Source organism: Manacus candei, unplaced genomic scaffold (genome assembly GCF_025592945.1).
Source record: "Manacus candei isolate 608988 ecotype Guabito, Panama unplaced genomic scaffold, ASM2559294v1 h1tg000028l, whole genome shotgun sequence".
NCBI classification, from domain to species: domain Eukaryota; kingdom Metazoa; phylum Chordata; class Aves; order Passeriformes; family Pipridae; genus Manacus; species Manacus candei.
In genome coordinates, this window is record NW_026138076.1 from 35,579,536 (window position 1) to 35,601,028 (window position 21,493).

The 21,493-nt window shown below is 38.6% G+C and overlaps 1 protein-coding gene across 3 annotated transcripts in view; it reads right to left on the reverse strand.

Annotated features, from left to right (window-relative positions):
• BMPR1B (bone morphogenetic protein receptor type 1B) overlaps positions 1-21,493 on the reverse strand; it is a 242,618-nt gene that overhangs the window by 144,006 nt on the left and 77,119 nt on the right. Inside the window, exon 3 of one of the 3 annotated variants that reach the window (XM_051789775.1) lies at positions 7,449-7,510. The exons of the other annotated variants lie outside the window; for them this stretch is intronic. The gene's annotated coding sequence lies outside the window, so the exon portion shown is untranslated. The remainder of the gene's footprint in view (positions 1-7,448; positions 7,511-21,493) is intronic. 3 annotated transcript variants of the gene reach the window in all.

The following is a 21,493-nucleotide window of genomic DNA, read 5'->3' on the forward strand; positions in this document are numbered from 1 at the left end:
TTGCAAGGTTAGTATTGATTTTTTTTCCGCACTTTTCCATCAGCTCAGAGTCACATATCTGGTGCATGAACCATCTCCCTCCCTCATAAAGAAGAAAGGTACTTAGTTGCTGCTTCATTTTCCTTCACACAGGAGAAAATACAGAGGTGGTTTATTTTCAAATGAAGAGGAAAAGCACTCCAAAAGACACAGGACTGAGATAACAGCATTAATAAACAATGAGTTGTCTTATGGCCACATTACATTGCAAGACTTGTCCGGTCTCTAAGTCAGCCAGGGTCCAGCATGCCCTTTCCCCAGTCAGACTGGACGCATGTTCTGCACAAAGCAGTGCAGGATTGAAGCCTGCCAGGCACTCCCAGACAGACAAAATTGCCACCTGAATTCTTGTACTGAGGCTGGGACCAACTTCCTACAGTGATTCATAGTGGTCACAGCACCAAGTCTAAATTCAAGAAGTATTTGGATGATACTCTCAGGCATATGGTGTAACTCTTGAGGATAGTCCTGTGCAGAGCTAAGGGTTGGACTAGATGATCCTTAGGGTTCCCTTCCAACTCAGCATATTCTGTGGTTCTGTGATACTCAGCACGTCTGGACCACACATCCCTGGGGTACAGCTGAGCATCACAGCCAAGATCTATGATGGGGTCAGAGAACCCTGGGATCAACACAGTTCATGTATTAATGGAACCATGTATCAGAGAATCACAGAATCAATTAGAATGGAAGAGACCTCTTAAATCACAAAGTCCAACCAATGACAAAACACCCACATAACTAGACCATGGCACTAAGTGCCACATCCAATCTTTCCTTAACTACCTCCAGGAATGGTGACTCCACCACCTCTCTGGGCAGTCCATTCCAATATTGAATCACCCTTTCTGTGAAGAAATTCCTCCTATTGATCCATCTTTCCTGGAACAGCTGGAGATTACATCCTCTTGTCATGTCACTAGTTGCCTGGGAGAAGAGACCAACCTTCAGCTGGCTATAACCTCCTTTCAGGTATCACAGAATATTCTGAGTTGGAAGGGACCCACAAGGATCATCAAGTTCAACTCTCAAGGGAATGGCCCATACACAGGACTGAACCTGTGACCTTGGTGTTATTAGCACCAAGTTTTAACCAACTGAGCTAGGTGGTAGAGAGGTAAGATCATGCCTTGAGCTTCCTCTTCTCTTGGCTAAACAACCCCAACTCCCTCAGCTGCTCCTCTTAGGACTTAACCTCTAGACTCTTAAATAGCTTTGTTGCCCTTCTCTGGACTTGCTCCAGCACGTCAGTGTTTTTGTTGTAGTGAGGGGCCCAGAACTCGACACTACTCGAAGTGCAGCTTTACCAGTGCTGAGTACAGAGGTATAATCACCAACCTAGTCCTGCTGGCCACACTATTTCTGATACTCAAATACATGGGTAGGACATATTCCCAATAACCCAGCCTGATTTTTGGATTCCCTAAGACAGATGCCAAGTCTGAAAAGAATTATAGAGGAACACAGCAAATAAAAAGTTTGGCTGAAGTTGAGTCATGGTTATAGAGCAATTAAGCAAAATCCAGCCCAGCTAACAAGAAGCTGAATTTTACAGTGGATTTTGCAGATTGGTCTAAGCAGCAGTTGTTCAATCAACAATCAATGTTGTTTTCTTACTCAGCTGGAGCATCCAGGTGAGACTTGAGTTGGCTGTTAACCCCTGGCTTGCTGGATAACCTACAAGCACAAGAGGGACACTATCCTGCACAGTGTTGTGTGTTTCTATTCAGAACCCTGTGAAGGATAGGTTTTATTTACCTGATATTTTTGTTAAATCAAATTCAGATATTGCGGCATGCAACATACCAGACTTCATGGTTGGTTTGTACAAGTCGCCTAAAAAGTACTAAAAATCCAATCGAGGTATTCCAGACAAAACACAATATAATGATCTAAAGGCTCACATCATTCTGTGACACTTTCCAGGTATTTACACATGGAGCAAGATAGAAAATTGGTGTAACAAGAAGATTGATGAATTTCTAGTTCTATTTAATACTCTAGGCTCCATGTTAAGTGGCCTCTAAGCCATCCCTGAGTGCCAGGATGCAGAGGGAAAAAAGGAAGCAAGTCTGTCTGACCTGCACTGAAAGAACTAAAAGGAACTTTAAAACCTCTATGCACAGTCTGCTTAAGAATATTAGGAAAAAAATACAATAAAATTCTTCATGCAAATTGCCATCTGGGCCAGGAAGCTGAGTACAATACTGTCTTCATCATCTTTAATGATGCACAGTTTAGTTCAGGAGAAGGGGGGAAGGAAATGGGACCAACCTTTGACCAGTATGACAGCAGCATAAGTAATCCCTTATTGCATTATGAAATGATTCATACATGGGGACCTGTTACATTACTGGTCTGTTAACAGTATCACAGCTCCTTACTTAGACTTTTTTTTCATTTTGTTTTACATCAGACAAGCCTATTGCTGTCATTTGTAGAGAACAGAAGAGCTGCTACAATTTTAATATAAAACACAGGGAAAAAATACACAGCAGCTGTTCATATTTTCTAGGAAGTCTGTTACAATAATGATGTCATGGAAAAAGACTGGAATCTATTAAAATGGATCAGACAGGCAAGCCATTCAAAGCCTTCAAACAATATGCATACACAAGCTGCACGACATACCCTACATTGAAATACGAACAGGCAAATAGTGGAGTTCCTTATAAATATTATTGAGATCAGGCAATTAAGGTAATTTCACAGATTTACTTCAATAAATTCAGTTTACTACTGGAACTACCCAATAAAGCAAAATACAAAAGGCACAACTAACACACTGTCAATTAAGCTCTCTTTCACCTATAAAAGCATTTAAATCTATTTTTACATCACTGGCTCAAGCTACATAGAAACAAAAAGAAGCTCTCCCAGCAAAAGATTCTCCACTGACAAGTGAGACACTTAAACAGGTATAAACTTCAGCTCATTAGGAAGAGTGTTTGTGTTGCTGGTCAACAGCAGCAGTGAATACTTTGGAAAGTAATGATCCCACCTTACCTTGTGTTTTCCAAACTCCACTAAGTCAACTATATATGACATCAAATTTTGAATATTCTGGTATACACTGATGAGTTCACACGTAAAGGGAATATATTATAGAGGAATGATTATGAATTTGAGATCAATTTAAAGTTAATAAGATATTCTTAAATGTCTTCCTTTTCAAACCATCAATTACATTTTGTACCTGCTAATTATAAAATTACAAAAAGCCAAGATAAATGAAAATACATCAAGACTCAAAACATTAATGAAACTACAAATTGGTTTAAAGTGGTAATTCCATCAAGTCATCTGAAAAGATCTGTTTGATTACAGCCCTGGTCAGTTATACATAAGTAAGCTGTATTGCTTTCATTATACTCCATATTCAACTACATTTGACACAGCTATCTTTAAAAAAAAAATGGTACTATAAGAACTTTAAGCCAAAATTCAAATTGCTAAGCAGATTTAAAAAGCCCAGAAAACAATGACCCAAACTTCACAGACACTTTCATGCTGAGGCCATTAAACACTTCCTCCTGCAAATAGGTATGTACAAACGAATCTGAGTTCACCCAAGTCTAGCTGCCAAATCTGATCCCTACTATCCTGCTCACATTTCCAGTCCCAGTAAAAGGAGTAGGTTATGCATACACCAAAAACAACAGGTTAGGCATGCAAGTAGCATTGTGTACTCCACTAAAGACTCAAAAGATTTGAGCCAGAGTACAATAAAGTGAGTTTGAATGTCTTATATTAGGCACCCCACAGTATTAATAAATTTTTACTTTATGCTGTTACTGGATATAATAAAACAGCATTAACATTTCAGATGAACATTTAGGGCAAGCATATAAACTATTCAGTGATTAATGCTCTTGTCTCATGTTTTCATTGTTTTCATTGCTAGAGAAGGTCATATGTTATGATGTCAGCTTGAATCTAGATTTCCACTTTGAGCAAATCTAATTTAAAATTATGATCCTAAGGCATATGGGAAAAACTGCTTAAAAGTTCTATACTGACTAAATTTATTCACTCTGTTACTAGGGTAGATTTAAAATTCTAGTACCACCTATTTATCAAGCAAACATAGTTTGGGTGTATCCTCCCAGACAGTAAAGATGCCATCGGTTGAATGCGCAGGAGTAGAACTTATCTTACCAAGATTTAACAGCACACTTGCCAACCTTGAGTGCAAGGGTTTGCAGGACTTGGCCAATAACAGGAAATTAATCAAATCCCCAGAGCATGATGTAAATTGAATCTGCCAAAAGGATTCAGGAGGAGGAAGAACAGAAGTCTTAAAAGAGCTCTGAGTTGGAAGAAGGCTCAGGGTATATTTTCCTTAGGAGTTAGTGGGATGGAGATATCTCATGGGGTGTCTCACTAGTAAGACACGCCCCTTTACTCTGCCCTGCTCATCAGACTGGAGAATTCCTCACCAAGCTGCAAAGAGCAGTTTTATGAAACAACTGAGAACAGAAGACAGTAGGTTGCCACTGAAGGGACTACTCTGATCTTCTCTACCCATCCCACCCTCAACCTCCTCCTATTTCCCTTGGACTATCGCTGCTTTTCTCATGACCCTGCCTGTGACATCAGCTTACAAAGCTAAACCACTTGAGAGCTACCTCTGTCTTCTTCCTCCCTGGTCCCTGCTCCCCAAAAGAAATAGGTTTCAGATGGCTGTTCTCCTTAAGACAACTCACTATGGGCCCAAATAAGAGTCAGCTCAATAACCTGAGTGGTTTCAGACCCAGGGTGTAGAGCAACAGTTTTCTGAATATTGCCATGTCCTTTTCTCAGCTGCAGTGGTTCCACATGAAGTATTAATAAAAAATTATTTCAGATGAAGTTATTAGGATTGATGTTATTGTTTGTTATTTCTTCTTTCTACAGAAGAAATATATGTGGAATAACCATAGTTACGTTAAAGTCCTTCTCAAAGCAAAATCAAGCTGAAATGGGTTTTTCAGGTATGCAATGCATGAAACACCAGACTTACGATTACTTTTTCCTATCATTTATTGTTGGTTTCTTCCATTAATAAATAGTAGTGCAGATATAGAAATGAATTCTTTCTATACAACGTCTGAATTACTACAAATCCTTATATTGGTAAAGCAGTGGCAGACACCACCAGCACAACCCACTGGAGCTACTTCAGCCATTACATATGAGAGGGCATTCAAAATTTAAGTAATCACTAAAACTTCAAAGCTTGATTTGAATTATAAATGGTCAAGTGTTAGAAAAATTACAGCTAAAAGAGGGGACAATCTTCTATAGCATTTCACAGCCAGATGCCTAAAATGCAGTGTGTGACAGCTCAGAATTTTTGTATTACATACGTATGATTCTAAAAATAAGGAGTAATACAGGGAATTACATGGAGAAAGCATGGACCTACTTATGGGGTTTTTTCCTGTGTTTAATTTACTAGTGCAATTTTTTTTCTAAAAATGACTGAACTGACCAGGAACATAAGATGTCCATGGTATCCTCTTACTCTGGGGAAGCATTTTAAGCATAGCATAATCCAAGCACCTTCAAAAGGTCTTTAGTGTGAAGTGGTAAAGCCATTTACATCTATGCAGACGTACAACCAAAAGCGATGTATACATCCATGCAATTACATTGGTCCTGTTATCATCTTTGTACTCATTTCTATTCAGACTCAAGCAGATAAACAATAAACCAGGATACTGCAGAAGGAGGACCAGCATTTGCTATCATTTAGTTACATATGGTAAATAGATTACTAACCTTATAAAATTTCAAAACTGACATTAAAAAGAAGTTTCTTGTTAAAGGAAGTAGTTCTAAACTCAGCTTAAAACATCCTTGAACAGGTGATAAGAAAAAGACATTTTCTTAAGGCATGGGAAGACAAAGATTTGGGACAGAACAACAAAAAGTAATAGTATTTTAATGGTCTTAAAAATTCTTTTATTCTATGGTGCTATACAAATAAAGATTAATGTAGAAAAGATTAATTCATTTAAGTTATAACATTTGGAATATAACAGATAGCTTTTATTTTTTTAATACCTCCATGCAACTTACTGGCACTTCAATGTTAAAATGTCCATTTTTATAAAAAAAGGTTACAACTTTATTTTAAACTTAACAGGCACTCATTCTTTTTCCTTTCAAAACCTAGGCATAAGTAACAAAACACTAGAGTCTTATAAATTTTCTAACACCAAATGCAAATTAAGTCGTGAAATTGCTCTAGGAAAAGTTCCAAGAATGTAAACCCAAAGGAACTTCAACACAATTTCTCAATTTTGGGCTCTTTATGATACTCAGGCAAGGTAACAGAATATGGTGCAGTCAGGTAGAGTTATCTACATATGGAAAAATATTTAATTATCCAATTTCAACAACTTCCTGTATTGTGTTTATGAGCTCTAAGATGAAATAGAGGTACATTAAAGGAATTAACTGAAAAGATGGCAAGAGCTCTGTAGATTAAAACAGCTCACAAAATTTTCATTAGCTTGGAAAAGTGGATTGACGGTTCACAATTTAAAGGACATCTTCATATGTTTTGTAAACATCTATCACATTTCTGTATTTCTCTCTCCTTTACTTGGAGTTGAGCGAACTGCTCACCTGCATTGTACCAGTCTGCATTAGAAGGGAAAAACACACAACCCCCAAGCCATTATGTGATAAGGTAAAAACTGCTCACATGTTATAACTTTATGTCAGCTGTGTGTGTAAGGCTTTACAACACAACCTCCAGCAAACTGGGAATTTTCCCATAATGAACAGGGTAATCATTTAATCTTTCAACAATCCTCCTGAAAAGACTCAAATCCTTTTTCTTAAGCGCAAGGCAGGAGCTTTAACAGATTGTTTAAACAAAGAGCTGCTGGTTTTTACTCTGCAGAACTACTTCTTGTTTACCCCAGGAGAGACATCAGTCAAAGAACGACAATTTAACTTGCTGGGCACGCTATTATTTAGCAGCAACCCCAAGGGGACTAGGGACATTTCCTGAACATTAAGTTTAGGTCTACCAATGGTTATCTGAAAATATGAGAAGGACAATGACAAGCAGCTTGCACCAGTCATGCTGGCAACACCTGGTGTCGAACTGCTGCCCATTACCTCCAGCCATTTTCTCAACTGGCTCCCACTTTTCTGTCAGAAGACAACTTTTTACCAATCCCTTCTTGAAAGACATCCTAGGTACTAGGCATTCAATATAGTGAAATCATTCAAACCTGCATACATGTGCCTTTCTCAAGTATCCTGTTTACTACAGCTTATATTACCATGAATATCTCAAGTGATTTTTCTTCAGCTTTTCACAGTTCATAAACTAGTTCACAAACAGTAACTGCCCCCTGTATTTACATGATGGTCTTTATAGAAAGAAAATTACTTAACTCAGTCCTTACCTGAAGACCTCTTAATTTTCAAGAAATATTCTTTTCTCACAGTTTAAGTAAGATGGTATAATCTGCAACAGAGCAGAAAAATATATTGTGCATTTAACATAAGTACTAAAATTGAGTCACACTTGAGCGAACTGACAGATAAAATTTTAACTATTTTCATGGTGTGGCACATATCAAGCAGTAATTGTACAATATTGCATATACATACTAATAGGGGATACTTTTTTCCTTTCCCAGTGTTCCTGCTCAAACATGGAGATGCAAGAATTTTGATCTACCTCTATGCATTACTCATAAAACTCATGCTGTGGTTAGGTAGATTAAAGCATTACGGTTCTGCTGAGACTGTATTTTTTGTCACTAAACAACCCAATCAATTGAATTAGGTGCTTTAGGAAGAGGTGCATGACTGGGTTGAGATGCACTCAACTCCCATCAGCTTCTAATGAGCTCTTCAGTAAAAACAAGCGAAAAATCATCCTTGCTTAATGTATGGATCTGATTGCATCCCAGAGAACACTCAGTGAAGCCTAATTATTAATTAACACCCTAAAATGCAGATAAACGAAACACTATGAGCCTGAGTTTCTACTGACCAAATAAGGCTTCCTGTCCAAAAACAGCAGTCACGCTGCAAAAACATTCAAGTCAAGACAGCACACATTTGTATGTGCCATCTCCCACTGAGGGCAGAAGCTATGAGTCTAACCTTTCATACAACTTGCTGAAAATACCATTAGGTATCACAGCCAGCTACAACTACTGCTCTTTAATCTGCATCTAGTGCCAGACTGCTGTCAACGTCTCAATTTATTGTTCACAGAGAGCTCTTTGCTGACTTGGTTTTACAGAGAGGGAGATGGACATAGAGTCAGATCAAGAAGCTTTGTTGTAAGAAACACTGTACGTGAACATTTGCAGAGCTCAAGTCATTATTTCTTTCCTGGTTTGGTTTTGGGTTTTATTGGTGGTGGTGGTTTGGCTTGTTTTGCTTTTCTTCTTCGACTTACCTACGTAAGCTGCCTCTGTTCTGGGAGAATTTGTTGGCATAACCATCATGAAAAATTTGTGCCTAGCCTACCTAAACAGCACAGCACTGAGTCAAATGCCAGCAGAAGAGAACAGCGGTAATGGCATTTTGCTGCTCAAATATCTGAAGGGACCGACGCTGAGCCTTTGTTCTCAGTGCTGGTTCTCCAGGCTGGACAGGCAACCACAAGCTTCAAATTACACTTCATTGATCCAGGGAAACTGAGGTGGTGTTCAGTTTCAGTTCTGCAACCTGCACGTTGACCTGCCTGTTTGTTGGCCTAAACAATGAGATTTCAGGAAATGAGGAGTTTGCGCTTTGTCCGACTTTCATTTTCAGAGAGGGCAATCTCTCTCTCAGAGGTCTAGGATGGTATGGAAGGAAAGCATAACATCCAGACCCAGGCTCTTGCACTACATTCCTCCACTGAGTGAGTTTCTGCTCCAAATTCAATATGACCAAAATCAAACACAAGCCCAGAAATGGGAGGTGATCTCAACAAGCTCAAATTCCTTTACCATATTGTTTTTGTTACCTCCGGTAAAACTGGAGGATGTACATAGAAGGGAGACAAGGAAAATACAATAGTTTGTTCAGTAATATTTTAAAATCGTATATTCCCACATTTGGAATATTTTATACAGTCAATCAGTACAAAAACAAACCCTAACCATTTGCAATAAAAAATACATAGTTTATACAGAAATGTCAAAAATTCATGTAACACAACATTAATAAGATCCAAAGCAATGGAGTGCCAGAAGCTAGATGTAGAAATAACCTATATGAGAATTAAAAAAAAATTCTTCAGTATACTTTATAAAATAACTAAAATTTTCCTTGATAACTTTTCATTAAATTACAAGAAAAAGCTCAAACGTGCAATGAAAGAATTTCATTTTGGGACTCAAGTGAAGATCTTTGTTTCGATAGTGTCATGGAAACAATTCCACAAAGATGTTTACAAAATGACATAGCTTAACTCCCCCACCCATCACCCAAGAAACCCCATACAATAGGAATAAATGATACAAAAGACATTTTTGAGAAACAATGTCCACTTTTCTCCTGAAAGTAAGAAACACTATCTCATTGTATTCATGTTGGGAAAGAGAAGCCTAGAGTTTCACTTATTTGCTTGAAACTATACTAGTATAATCTGGTCCCTAACTCAACTATAAAATCAGTTGCAGTACTTTTGTATTACCTTATCTTCCTTTTGAAGCGTGAATAATTTTAAAGTCCTGTTGGATTGAAACCTTGCCTTATGCCTCCAAGTAACATTTTATTATTTATTCTGGCTAATTATTTGTCTGATTCCTCATCCACATTCAGAAGACACCTTCTGTTTGGAAAGAAAATCTAGTACTTCTGAACTTTAGGTTGAGGATACCCATCAGAGCCGAGCCGAGCCAAGCTTTTTTTTCAAAAAAGCCTAACATTCACAACACAGGTTTTTTTCTGTGGTTTTGTTTGTTGTTTGCTTGTTTTAACAAAGAACTTGAAGGTTTTTCTCTTGGTTTTGCTTTAATTTAACCTTAAATAAAAAGACATGAAATTCATGTTCATATCGCAAAAGACACTTCTTGGCAATTGGAAGCTATTTTTATCCAGCAACATCTGAAAAATGCATATGTGGCACAAGTTTATGCAAGTGCTCCATTACAGTAAACCAGGATCCTGAAAAAAAAGCAAAATGGACAAAATTCCATCACATTAGTGTACTCATTATCTATCCTGAACACAGAGGATAACTCTCCATTACAAAAATGCTTTTGCCAGCTCAGTTCAGAAATCCCATTTTGCCTGTTCAGAGAGGACACAAGGCACCCTGTGGTACACTTATTGCAGAGACCGAGTTGTATGTCCCACTAGTAGTATCTGGACGGTGCACAATAGGTTCCCTTTCCTTTTCCCAGATACCAGATAGCCTTTTATTTTACACTAATGTCTTAGCTTAGTTTTTCCTTGTACTTCGCAGCACAAAAAAGAGACAGTAAAACACAGAACAAATAGAAACCCAGCTAAGACATGGTTTCTTTTACAGTTCCTTCAAAACTAGCAACACAAAAATATAAAGTTTCACCTTCTTATCTAGAATATGTAAATTTTTCAGATTCTGATCTCAGGCTGACTTCCACTGACAAGAGCACTGTGGCTGCACGGGGAGCTGCTGCTGCCCATCTGCTTTACACTGATACAAGATTGCAATCAGATCTGGGTCATCTCACCTTTGAATTTACCACACACATAAATTAAGAGATCACACACAATAGTGCTTGTGCTAACTGAAATGTAACTTACGGGCAAAAAAAATTTTTTAGCCTTTTCCCTTCCACCCACTAATGTGAAAACACTGATTTATCTACATAAAGGAAAGAGGAATTTCTTTATATTTGCTCTTTCCTTTACAAAACAGGAACACCCATGCAGTATGTTTACCCATATGTCTGTGGAAAATAGAACAAATATACATCTAGTATATAAAACACGAGAGAATTTTAATAGCTAGTAAGCTATTAAAGTACATAGGATATATTTTCAACTATTCAAATATTATAAATGTGCACCTAACACTACAGAATCATAGAATGGTTTGAGTTAGAAGAGACCTTTTAAAGGCTGTTTAGTCCAACCTCCCTGCATTAAAAGCTTTATAGTAGTCACATAAATATGCACTGCCTAATAATAATTTTGGTGGGTTTATACACATTACTGTTCATGAGAAGTCTGTGTACATCCTCCAGGATGACAGAAGGATTTCAAAAAATAGCCACTTGAAAATGCACAAATAGCATGATGTGCCCAGTCATTGCTTATTGGTAGCCACTGCACTATTCCCTTATGCTTATAACCACAGGTTGCTAGTACACTGGGTACACTGGGAGGTAGCCGTGCTCAGTTCAGTCAAGCAAGTCCCAATGGACAGAAAAATTCAGTATTCCAACAACTCAACATGGAGCACTACTTTGAATAAAATTTAACAAGGTGTTCATGGCTGATAAAAAACAGTAGGGGACCCTTGAAAGTTTCAGACTAATTGGCAGATGCCTTTTCAGGACAGAAAAAAATGAAAATGCAAACCCTGACCCTTGTTGTTTCAAATACATAACACGTAGTCACGCTAATGAACTCCAAATCTGCACCTCAACAAAAACATGATATGCTAAACATAGGTGCAATACAAAAAGCATGAAAAAAGACAGAACTGCTAGACTCAAGCTTGAATGGCATATACCAGCTTATGTCCACAGCTCCAAGTCACTGCAAACATTAGCTCACTCACATGTACACAACTCAGGTACATTTCCTTTGTCCTCTACCATTGTTTTCTTAGTCACAAGAAACACAAAAGAAATAAAATATTACATGTGGAACCAAACTTTCCATTCATTTTACAGAATTAGTATTCTCTCTCACCTCTTTTTTCGTAACTTACTCATATTTTAGATTTACAGTGCAGAGAGTATCTGCCAAAATACAACAAATGACAAGTCAGTGGAAGGGACACCTCCCATGTGGGTCCCTGTTTTAAAGGTCATATAAATGAGGGACTCAAGTCTACAGGATAGATTTATTGTATTTGATAACCGCAGGTGTGTAGTTCTTATCTAGACAACAGTCAACCAGCTGGATGAGTAGGATGTCTTTACTTTTCGGTGCTTATCTTCCTAGTGTCTTATAGGATGTCTGACTATGAGTAAACATGGGTTTTGTGAAGCTGATGTGTTTATTAGCCGCTAAACTAAATGGAGGGTGATTAGAATGGTCTTTGCTAAATGTCAGCTGAGACAATGAAAGCCACCACTCAAAGACCAGTGTGAACAGTAAGTCACAATTCTGCTGTCTCTGACAGATCTGCTTGACAAAAGTTCCGGGCCACCTACTGTGGTCTGGTTCACATTTATAATGGGAACTATCAAGGGTTTGGAGCAAATCACTCATGGGGACAAAATGCAATAGTCTCCAATCCATAACCAGAATTCTCTAATTTGGGGAGTTACTTTGCTAGCCCTGAGCACAGACAAGGTGTAAGCTTTTCTAGGAGGGGCAAGAGGCTTTCAGGTTCTTCCAACTATGAGAGATGTACTGCAAGGGACAAAGTGCTGACTTGGTTTCATGTGTATTTGCTGCATTAAACTTGCACAGAGGAGCAAACCCAATAAGGAAACCTATGGGCAGCAGGGAAAGCAACAGTTTGGTTCCTGCCTGCAAAAGAGAGGCAGGTTTTCAGAGTGCTAGCTGCAAAGCCAAGCTTCATATTACAAGCGAGGAAACTGCTTCCTGTTGTTTGATCTTCCCACTTTAGGAAAAGAGCACTTGCTAAATACGGCATCAAAGGCATTCTAATTTTCATCATTACTTCCACCTGTCCCCTGAAATACAACTCCAAATACCATCTAAAATCTCACCCTCCGAGTGGCAATGATGTGTGCTTTTGGTCTGAAGCTACGACATGAGTGGTCTCGGTCACACCTTGAGGACTCTTTTGCACGAGATGCTGCTCTGACATAGAAGTAAAAGGTTGGCACCTGTCCCCTAAGTAAAACATTTGCTGTCTGCCCTATCAAGATCAACACTGGACAGTAAGCATGCTGTCTATAAGCCTGTATTATAGACTGTTTTCTTTTAAAACATAAAGAAAATTATAAATTTCAAAGAAATTTAGAGTACCTAAATGCACAACTGTTTTAGGATTCCTCTGAAGATATCAGGGATTCTGTCAAATCATCACCTCCTATACCTCCCTGGAAAAGCACCCTACACATATACATGTCGCTGTGATTTTTTTCAGCTGTTCAAACTTTCTACTGGGATAGGAATTTTTACAAGGGTATTTTTCAGGGGGTTTAAGAGTAACATGATGTTTTTAACAGACTAACATAAGATCTATAGGAAATTAATGTCTATAATCATTGCTGCTCCTCCTGAATAAAACCAGATCAATAAGTGAACAGCCAAGCAAGTGAAAGTGATTCTGACTGGAAAATCATAATATAAGCCATATAATCAGAAAGCTTTTACCAACTGTTCAAATAACTTCTAAGTTTAATACCTCTAAAAGTTAAACAGAAATACTCTAACGTATCTAATTGCATAAATTTTTGCTTCAATCAATCTCCATCTCCAGTGAAGTCCATACATTACCTGCATCATTAAACCTCAGAAAATCTGGCAGCAAACATTAAACTTGAGTGCCTGCAAATCAAAAAATCATCACAAAGAACCCCCAAACAATCTGGAGCAATCTAGATAAACTGTTTCAAATAAACCTCTTAACATGAAAATAGGCAGGATCACACTCACTTGGAAATGCCTGGATCTTTATATTCAGGCAAAGCCCAGAACAACACTCACCTGTTTGTCAAGCCTGGCAACCAAGAAACCCAAAGGGCAGCCCAGAGACCACAGGGCAGCCTGGGAAGACTGGTGGGGCTACTTTGCCTGCAGTGATTTTGCAGCAGGAACAAACTGCATCTGAACTGCCAGCTAAACTCTGAGTGGGCAGCACGTGATGTAGTACAGGGAAGGCGACTAATAAGTAGAGTCTTTCAAGAAGAGGGAAAATTCACGACAGACAGATATCTCTTCTTCTTCTGCTCCCTTTTTCTGCTCTGCTCTTCTCTTTCACTTTAATGGAAAACATCAAACTAACAAGGCAGTGCAATATAACATGAAGAAGTTGTGACATACATTTCCCTGTCAAAATAAGGCCACATTTTATTCAGTGATACATCACAGCAATAACAGATTAGTCAACATGCAAAATCCTACTAACAGTAATGCAAAAATAACACAAGCCACGTGTTGGCTGGGATTCCCTGTAGTTTTTGTGTGAAAAAAGATACTGGAAAACATACAGACATAGCAGAACTGCAAGATTTCAGGCTCTAGCCATATTCATGCACAGACTTCATGAGAACCTGGAGCCAACGGTTTTGCAATCAAACCATGGAGCAGCCTTTTACACCCTCCTCTCTGGGCTCTTTCCTGAACATAACACTCTCGAAAAACATGGCTACTACCATCCTGCTTTATGACTCATGGAAGTGTTTTGAGCCTTTGAATCAGCCTGGGAAATCACACCTGGAAGTGCACTATGACATGCTACTCTGATCTACAGGACAAGCAGTAACCAAAAGCAGAGACCATTATCAACTGGTTGTGATAGGCAAACTGTTCAAAACGCAATATTGGGTCTAAATCAAACCACTGGGTCCTGCCTGGCTTTTCCCACATATTGAAAGGATCTACAAGCATTCCAGCCCTGTGCTTAAGTTCACCCCTTCCCAACCAATGCTGACTTTTATTTTCTGTAATAAATGTCCCTCCTTCCAAATGTTAAATGCAACAGTATGAAGTAGAAAATTATTATAAAATAGAAATACAACACTGGCAGATGGTGAGCATCAAATAACTGAACAGTTCCCTCTTTAATAATCACACTGAAAAGAATTTTCCTTGGAAGAGTTTTATCAAAACTGTACTAATAATTCCCAAATATTCTTTGGTGATGAAGTCTGTTTAGATCTAGAAATGCTTCGACTCAACCTCTCCTGTCTCTCTGAGGCTTTTCATCTTCAGACCTAAGTCAAGCAGAGCATCAAACTTCTGGTTTAGGAAGTTTCTCTCATATGTTTCTTACCTGCATACAATCTTTAAAATGTCTTTCTTCCTTTGAAAAAAAGCCAAATGATGTTATTGTTACATTAAAAAATTTATCTAGTGCTTGTTTCTTCAGTGCTCTAATATTAAATGGGGTTTACTAAGAAGATGAATTTTAACTCTGATTGTTGAGGGAAAAAAATAATATGTATTTGTGTATCATTCAGCTTTATTTCTCTCATATTTTAACATTTAGCCTCATGAACAAAAATACCAAATTCAGTCTCCATCACTGCTAAATAAACCAAACTGTGCTTTGTGTTTAGTACCTGATTCATCAGTTGTTGGTGCATCCTTTCATCACTTTTAAAATTACTATGCAATAAGATGCTCAGGTTTTATACGCTTGTTTTCCCTGTGCACTGAAATAACTTCCCAGGCAGCAAAAAAACAGGCCAAGGTGCATTATCTCTCAATGTGTGCTTCTTAAAAGGTTTCTTGCAAGAATGTTAAGTGGGACACCTTTACCCTTATATGGACCTTAAAAAGAGCTGGATTTGTCCTAAGGCTACCAGAGGTCATCTTGAACTTCAACAGCATCCTACCAGTGCTGGGACACAGCTTGCCCCCTCAGGCCAGCCCAGTGGAGTTAAGACTGGTACCCACTGCTGCCTGCCAGCACCCTGCCCCTGGGCTGCCATCAGCTGCTACAGGCTGCAGCATCTACCTGGCTCTTAAAGATAATGGCAAAAAGGTTTTGAGCACATTACTCCAGATCTGATGACCCAGAAGCATTAATGAGTTTAGGATACCCATCCAGCAGCGCTCATATACAAACTGATGTACATACAAATGAGTGTCAAATTTCCCCACAAAAATATTTAGATTTGTGGTTTTTTAGCAACTTTGCAAAACTGAAAGCAAGAAAAAATAATTTTGTGCCAGGTATACTGAAAGAAACAGGAACTGCCCTGATGATGAACCTTTTTGTTTTCATTTTCAGGGCCTACATGAAAGTCCTTTGCTCAGGCACTGAGGAGGTACAGACAGGAATTAGGCATTTGATTAGAACTCATTTTTCCTTTGAATAGGAGGAGGCACTTCTGGAACAAGAGCTTGTAGCTCTTTGCAAAGCTCCCTGCTCTATTCAGCAAGGAAGTAATGTCTAATTAAACTAGACAGAACAGATGCTTCAACATTTTAGCTGGAAAAGCCAGCGAGGGGGCTCCGCTAGCACGGAGACAGCCAACTGGGGCTTCCCAGCTCTCCAGCAGCCTGTAAAGCTGCTACTGGGGGGCCTTGGCATTGTATTCAAAGCCACTTTTAAGAGCCAATATGGTAAGCTGAGCAAGATATGATGTGCAGGGAGCCCCATAAAATCCTTTAATGGAAACACTGGGCTTGTGTTGGAAAAAGTTTCAGGAGCCCTGTACACCAGTATAAAGAGCTCAGCTCTCATAAGGCTCCATGGCCAGTTTGGGGCTCCCATAGCCCCAAACCTCACCACAAACTTTTGGGATGAAAGTTTGTATCATCAAGTCACAGTACATACAGCAAACACTGATATAATGATGACAGAACACTTTTTTTTCTCTGCTTTTTTTTGTGTGTTAAACCACCAGAGGCAAGATGAGTTGGTTAGCCAGCTAAAAGCTTCCTGGGTTGCATGTGCTGGGGAGGCAACATGAACCTAACAGAGATACATGTCTGCTGCTGGGACAGTACCACTGAATGTCCCCCAACTGAGTTATTTTAGATAAATCACTATCAATTTTGATCCAGGTGGAAGGTGGTCCAAGGCTTTCTTGAGGAGGTGCACAACATCAAGGGTCTACCTCTTCTTTCTATGTAATGACCCTTGTCTTTAAGCAAAATCTTTTCAGATTTCTGCCACCATCACCTGCAGTCCCAAGTATTTGCTATTCCCAGAGAGAAGGGAAGGCAGGACCCCTGTTCTGAAGAGCATTACACAGGCATGAATGGAGATGAATCCAGTAGCTCTGGTTATGGCTATCAAGCATCTCTGATTCTTGCTTTTCTTCTTTGGACCCCAGTGACGTGGGGTGCAGTTGCTCTGCCATACAGGAATGTACCGGTCAGCTATACCAGATAATCAAGATAACAGCCTGGAAAAAGGGTTACAGGATGACATGGAACTGCAAGGCACTTCTGCTTCAAGAAACCTGATTAGGAACCAGAGACTCCCTGGATATGTAGGCCTGTGATTATGACATTTTACCTACCACATTATCCAAAACTCCCTTATAAAATTCACCAGCATAACATAACTGGTAGGTTGTGACTATCACCAGAATATATTTTCTGCCTGCTTACTGAAGTTCTCCACAGCTTCCCCTCGCTACTCAAGAGTCACCACCAGAGGAAAACGCAGCAGCAGCCCCAAGCAGGCTATGAGAAGAACACCACCAAAAAGAAGTCCTTACACACTGGATCTGAAAAAACCCTGATCTCTCACATCTACATATGAACAGCAATTCAAGTATTCAAAGGGATGACCATAAAAATTCCAAGCATCAACAATTAGAATATGGACCACCCACGGCTGCAGATTAAATCTTCATTTTTAAAAATTATATGAAATCTGGACCATCAAAAACTCTGCTTGAATTGAAGTATTTTTGATATTTACGTACAGTAACTGCACTTTCACTCCTGCTTTGCAGGATTAAAAGCACTACTATAGTCATTAGGGAAACTCATCTGTTTAAAGCCCGAAACAATCAGAATCCAGGGAGAGAGGGAAGGAGGGGAAAAGCTAATACAATCACCTTTTCTTGATGCTTGTTTTGTGTATAAGGACTAACACATTGCCCAATCAAAAAAAAAAGTCTTTGGAAAACAGTGAATGACTTTTTCATGACTATCTGGTTTATATTTGAACATACAGGAAATACATTCTCCTAATCAGCCCTTTTTACCTGCTGCCAAAAAAATAAGAGTGCAGCTTTACAGCCAAAACAAGCTGTTATCCACTCCTTTTATAATTCACTCCAAACCCCTACATTAATGCAATATTGCAAATGAGCACTTAGCTGCAGAAGAACCAGAAAAAGCAAATGATAGAGTCCCCCTGGCACATGTACACATCCTACAGACATCCTATTGTGAACTGATTTTTCCCAGTGCTATTTAATCCTATTAAAACTGAAAAGTAAATCCTATATAAAACCACACATACAATATGTAGGAAATATCATCTGTTCCTGGTAAATTCTCTAAGAAAATATACTTTTAAAACTTCTGTTTACATACACTATTATTCTGTTCATACCCCATACAAAAGACAAGGTTATTGCACATTCCGACTAGCTCTCAAGATATATCTCCAGATAGTGTTCTCAATTTCCAAAACATTTTTTTTTCCTACCAAAATAAAATGTCCATTTGTTCTGGAGAACAGGTCTTGCACTTTACTTAAAGCACAGTCACTATGCAGATGGCTTATGTATGTGTAATTAATAATAATTTTTAAATCTACATATCAAATATAATTATATTAATAAAATATATTGCATATATGCCAAGCAAAAACCACAATTCATCAACATGAAGTATATTTGCAATATTTAGAGTGCTTCAGATTCACTGCCCAGGTGCAAGCCATATGGCCAGCCCTACAAAAACGGGACTCACTAGACACCAGTTACCAAACGTAGATGCTTGTCATGCAACTGGAACAAGCATTTTATCAGAATTGGTAAGAGATAAAGCTCCTGGAATCTTTAACACTGTTAAGTGACAGATGATTGATCCATTCCCATGTCCTCTGCCAGTCAGGAAGGAATCCCCCACGGGAGGGAGACATTCATACGCATGCAAGGAACACTTTCATTCTGAATTAAAGCAGGCAAGATCAAAAGAACATTAAAATTTTATGATTTGGGGAAACAGAAATTAGAAATAAGCCTAGGTTTGAAAAATATGACAAGTGCTTCAATGAAAATACAGTACAATTGCTAATGTCTTGTGACAAGGCAGAAAATACTCACTTCCTAAGACAGGGCACCTGAACAAACATTTATTATCCCAACCCAAGCACAACCAAAGAGTTCCAGAGTTTATATGCTAATGTACCTTACTTCAAAGATTTCCTTAAGCTACATCAAAAGGCAAAATGTCTTATGCCTAGAATTTTAGCACTGAAGAAGACTGACGAACTGTCATGCTGTCAAAAGGAAAAGACACTGAGAATATTCAAATATGTAAAACCTTTATTTTTCTTGAAATAAGACTATTGCCATTTTCTGTAATTGCAAAACCTGTACCGAGGTGAACTTTGCTCCCACACGACCTGGTAAAAATTTCTGTTTCCTACGATACTCCCTGACAGTTGCTGCTACCCCTTCTAAATTACTTTGCGCTACTGGGTTCTTGCAAATCAGGAATTTGATCTTCTGGCACCTGGCAAAAGAGAGACACAGCTGAAGCCTTACAAAGAAGAGGTCCTGTGGCAACATAGTTTACTGGCAGAAAGCTTGGGTCAGCTGCCAGGACTGCTTAGGAGGTCACTTGAAAGACAATGTTAAAAGTAAATGACATAAAAGGAGAGAATCAACTTCATGAACTCAGCATTGCTACAGAAATCTGCTAGGACGATTTGCATGACAGTAATGGGAAAAGTTATAATTTTGGGGGAAAAGGAGTGGGCAAAGAACGGAGAAGTTTAATTGGCATTGGATGGGAGGGAGGGTGTTTCATGTAACAGTTACAGCTTCATCCTTCCCCCAGCTGATCAAGATGTAGATGATCAGAAGGCCACATGGGCTGGGATGTAAGGGCCTGATTTGGTCCCTGTGCAGGAAACACACAGACAAGTGTTATAGATCCAGGTCTGGGACACCAAACGTTCTTGAACCTCCTGATTTCTATGTAGGGCTTAGACAAGCTACAATAAGTGAAAATAGTGAAGTTAAAGAGGAAAAAAAAAACTTGCTTAGTAATGCTAGTCTTTTTCAAGGGTATTGGGCACAGTGGTTATCAACATTACGAGATGAACATGATCTAACAACAACACAGAGAAGACACTCTGTTTCTAACACATAGACAAAAGGCGCCATCCTAATCACTCAGTGATAGTCCTTAATTGTACACTGTACCAGAAAAGCAAGAGAATACATTGCTACCATGGGAAGATGAGATACCATGTGTTCATTTCTCACTGGCAATAAACAGGCACTGATGGCATCTAACAGGCTTGGATAAAGTCATCTCTGCTCCGTTAGTACCTTTTAATAACGTCTTTAATAACAAGGATAGTTTTTTGAAAAACCTGGAAGGTCATTAATGTTGTGTCAATGTTCAAAGAAAGACAACCCAAATAGCTTACGGATCATTTATAATCTGACACTTATCCAAGCAAGGAAAGGAAATATTTTCAGGGGATTCAACTAATACAGAAAAAAATGAACAGTTATTACATTAATGCCAGACATCGTGGATTTAGGTAAAATAGATCTCGTGCAACAAAATAGGTTTCATCCTCTGATGAGCACAGCAAATTATGGAATTAAATAAGGGCTTACAAATGAAGCATATCAATATTTGTGAGGCATTTCACTTCGTACTATTCAAAATTCTGATCAAAAAAGTTGATGCTAAGAATAACTAATAAACACCTATTCAAGACTGGCTGATTTCAGAGTCATCACTGTAGATCCAGGCTCTACTAATAACATCTGTATCAAGAAAGCCTCTTCACAGCATTACTGACATCAAAGTCAGCTTAGAAATTTGTGTCTCACCTTTAAATTACACCTTGAAGTCAGAGAGAACACAACAAAAGATTTATAGAAAGCAAATGGAACTTTTAGTTGCTCTTGCTGACAGGAGGAGAATGAAGTAGAATGTGTCCAGTACAGTACAACATGAAACTGATAACATTATCCTACTTGAATGTCAAGTTTGCTTTGGTAGTACATGAATGATATGAAGCCAGGGGAAGAAAAAAAAAAAAAAAATCAGCAACAACGAAAATCCCCAAGACACTTAGAGGAAAAACAACAGCTAAAATGAGCAATTGATCTCAGGGAAGATATCCGAGTCAAATATGCTAAGCAAAAACAAGCAAGTCTCAGGCAAAGTGGATTACTTTTGCAAATGAGCAAGCACTGAAATGAGAGTTTACTCAGTTCCTTCACATACTCACAGACTGGAAATACAGCTTGGAAAGGAGCAGTATTCATAAGAAAAAAAAACAGCACGGGAAGACCTCAAAACCATACGGGAAGACAGGTGGCAGTGTAAACTGGCAGAAAGGCCAGTATTGGATAGAAAAAGATCTGAAATAAAACATTGCACGGCTCGAGAAATTCAGCTGTAGGAACAAACTGTTCAACCAGAATAAGGAGGAAGGTCAGAGCAGAATTGCTAGGGCACTTCAGTATTTTCC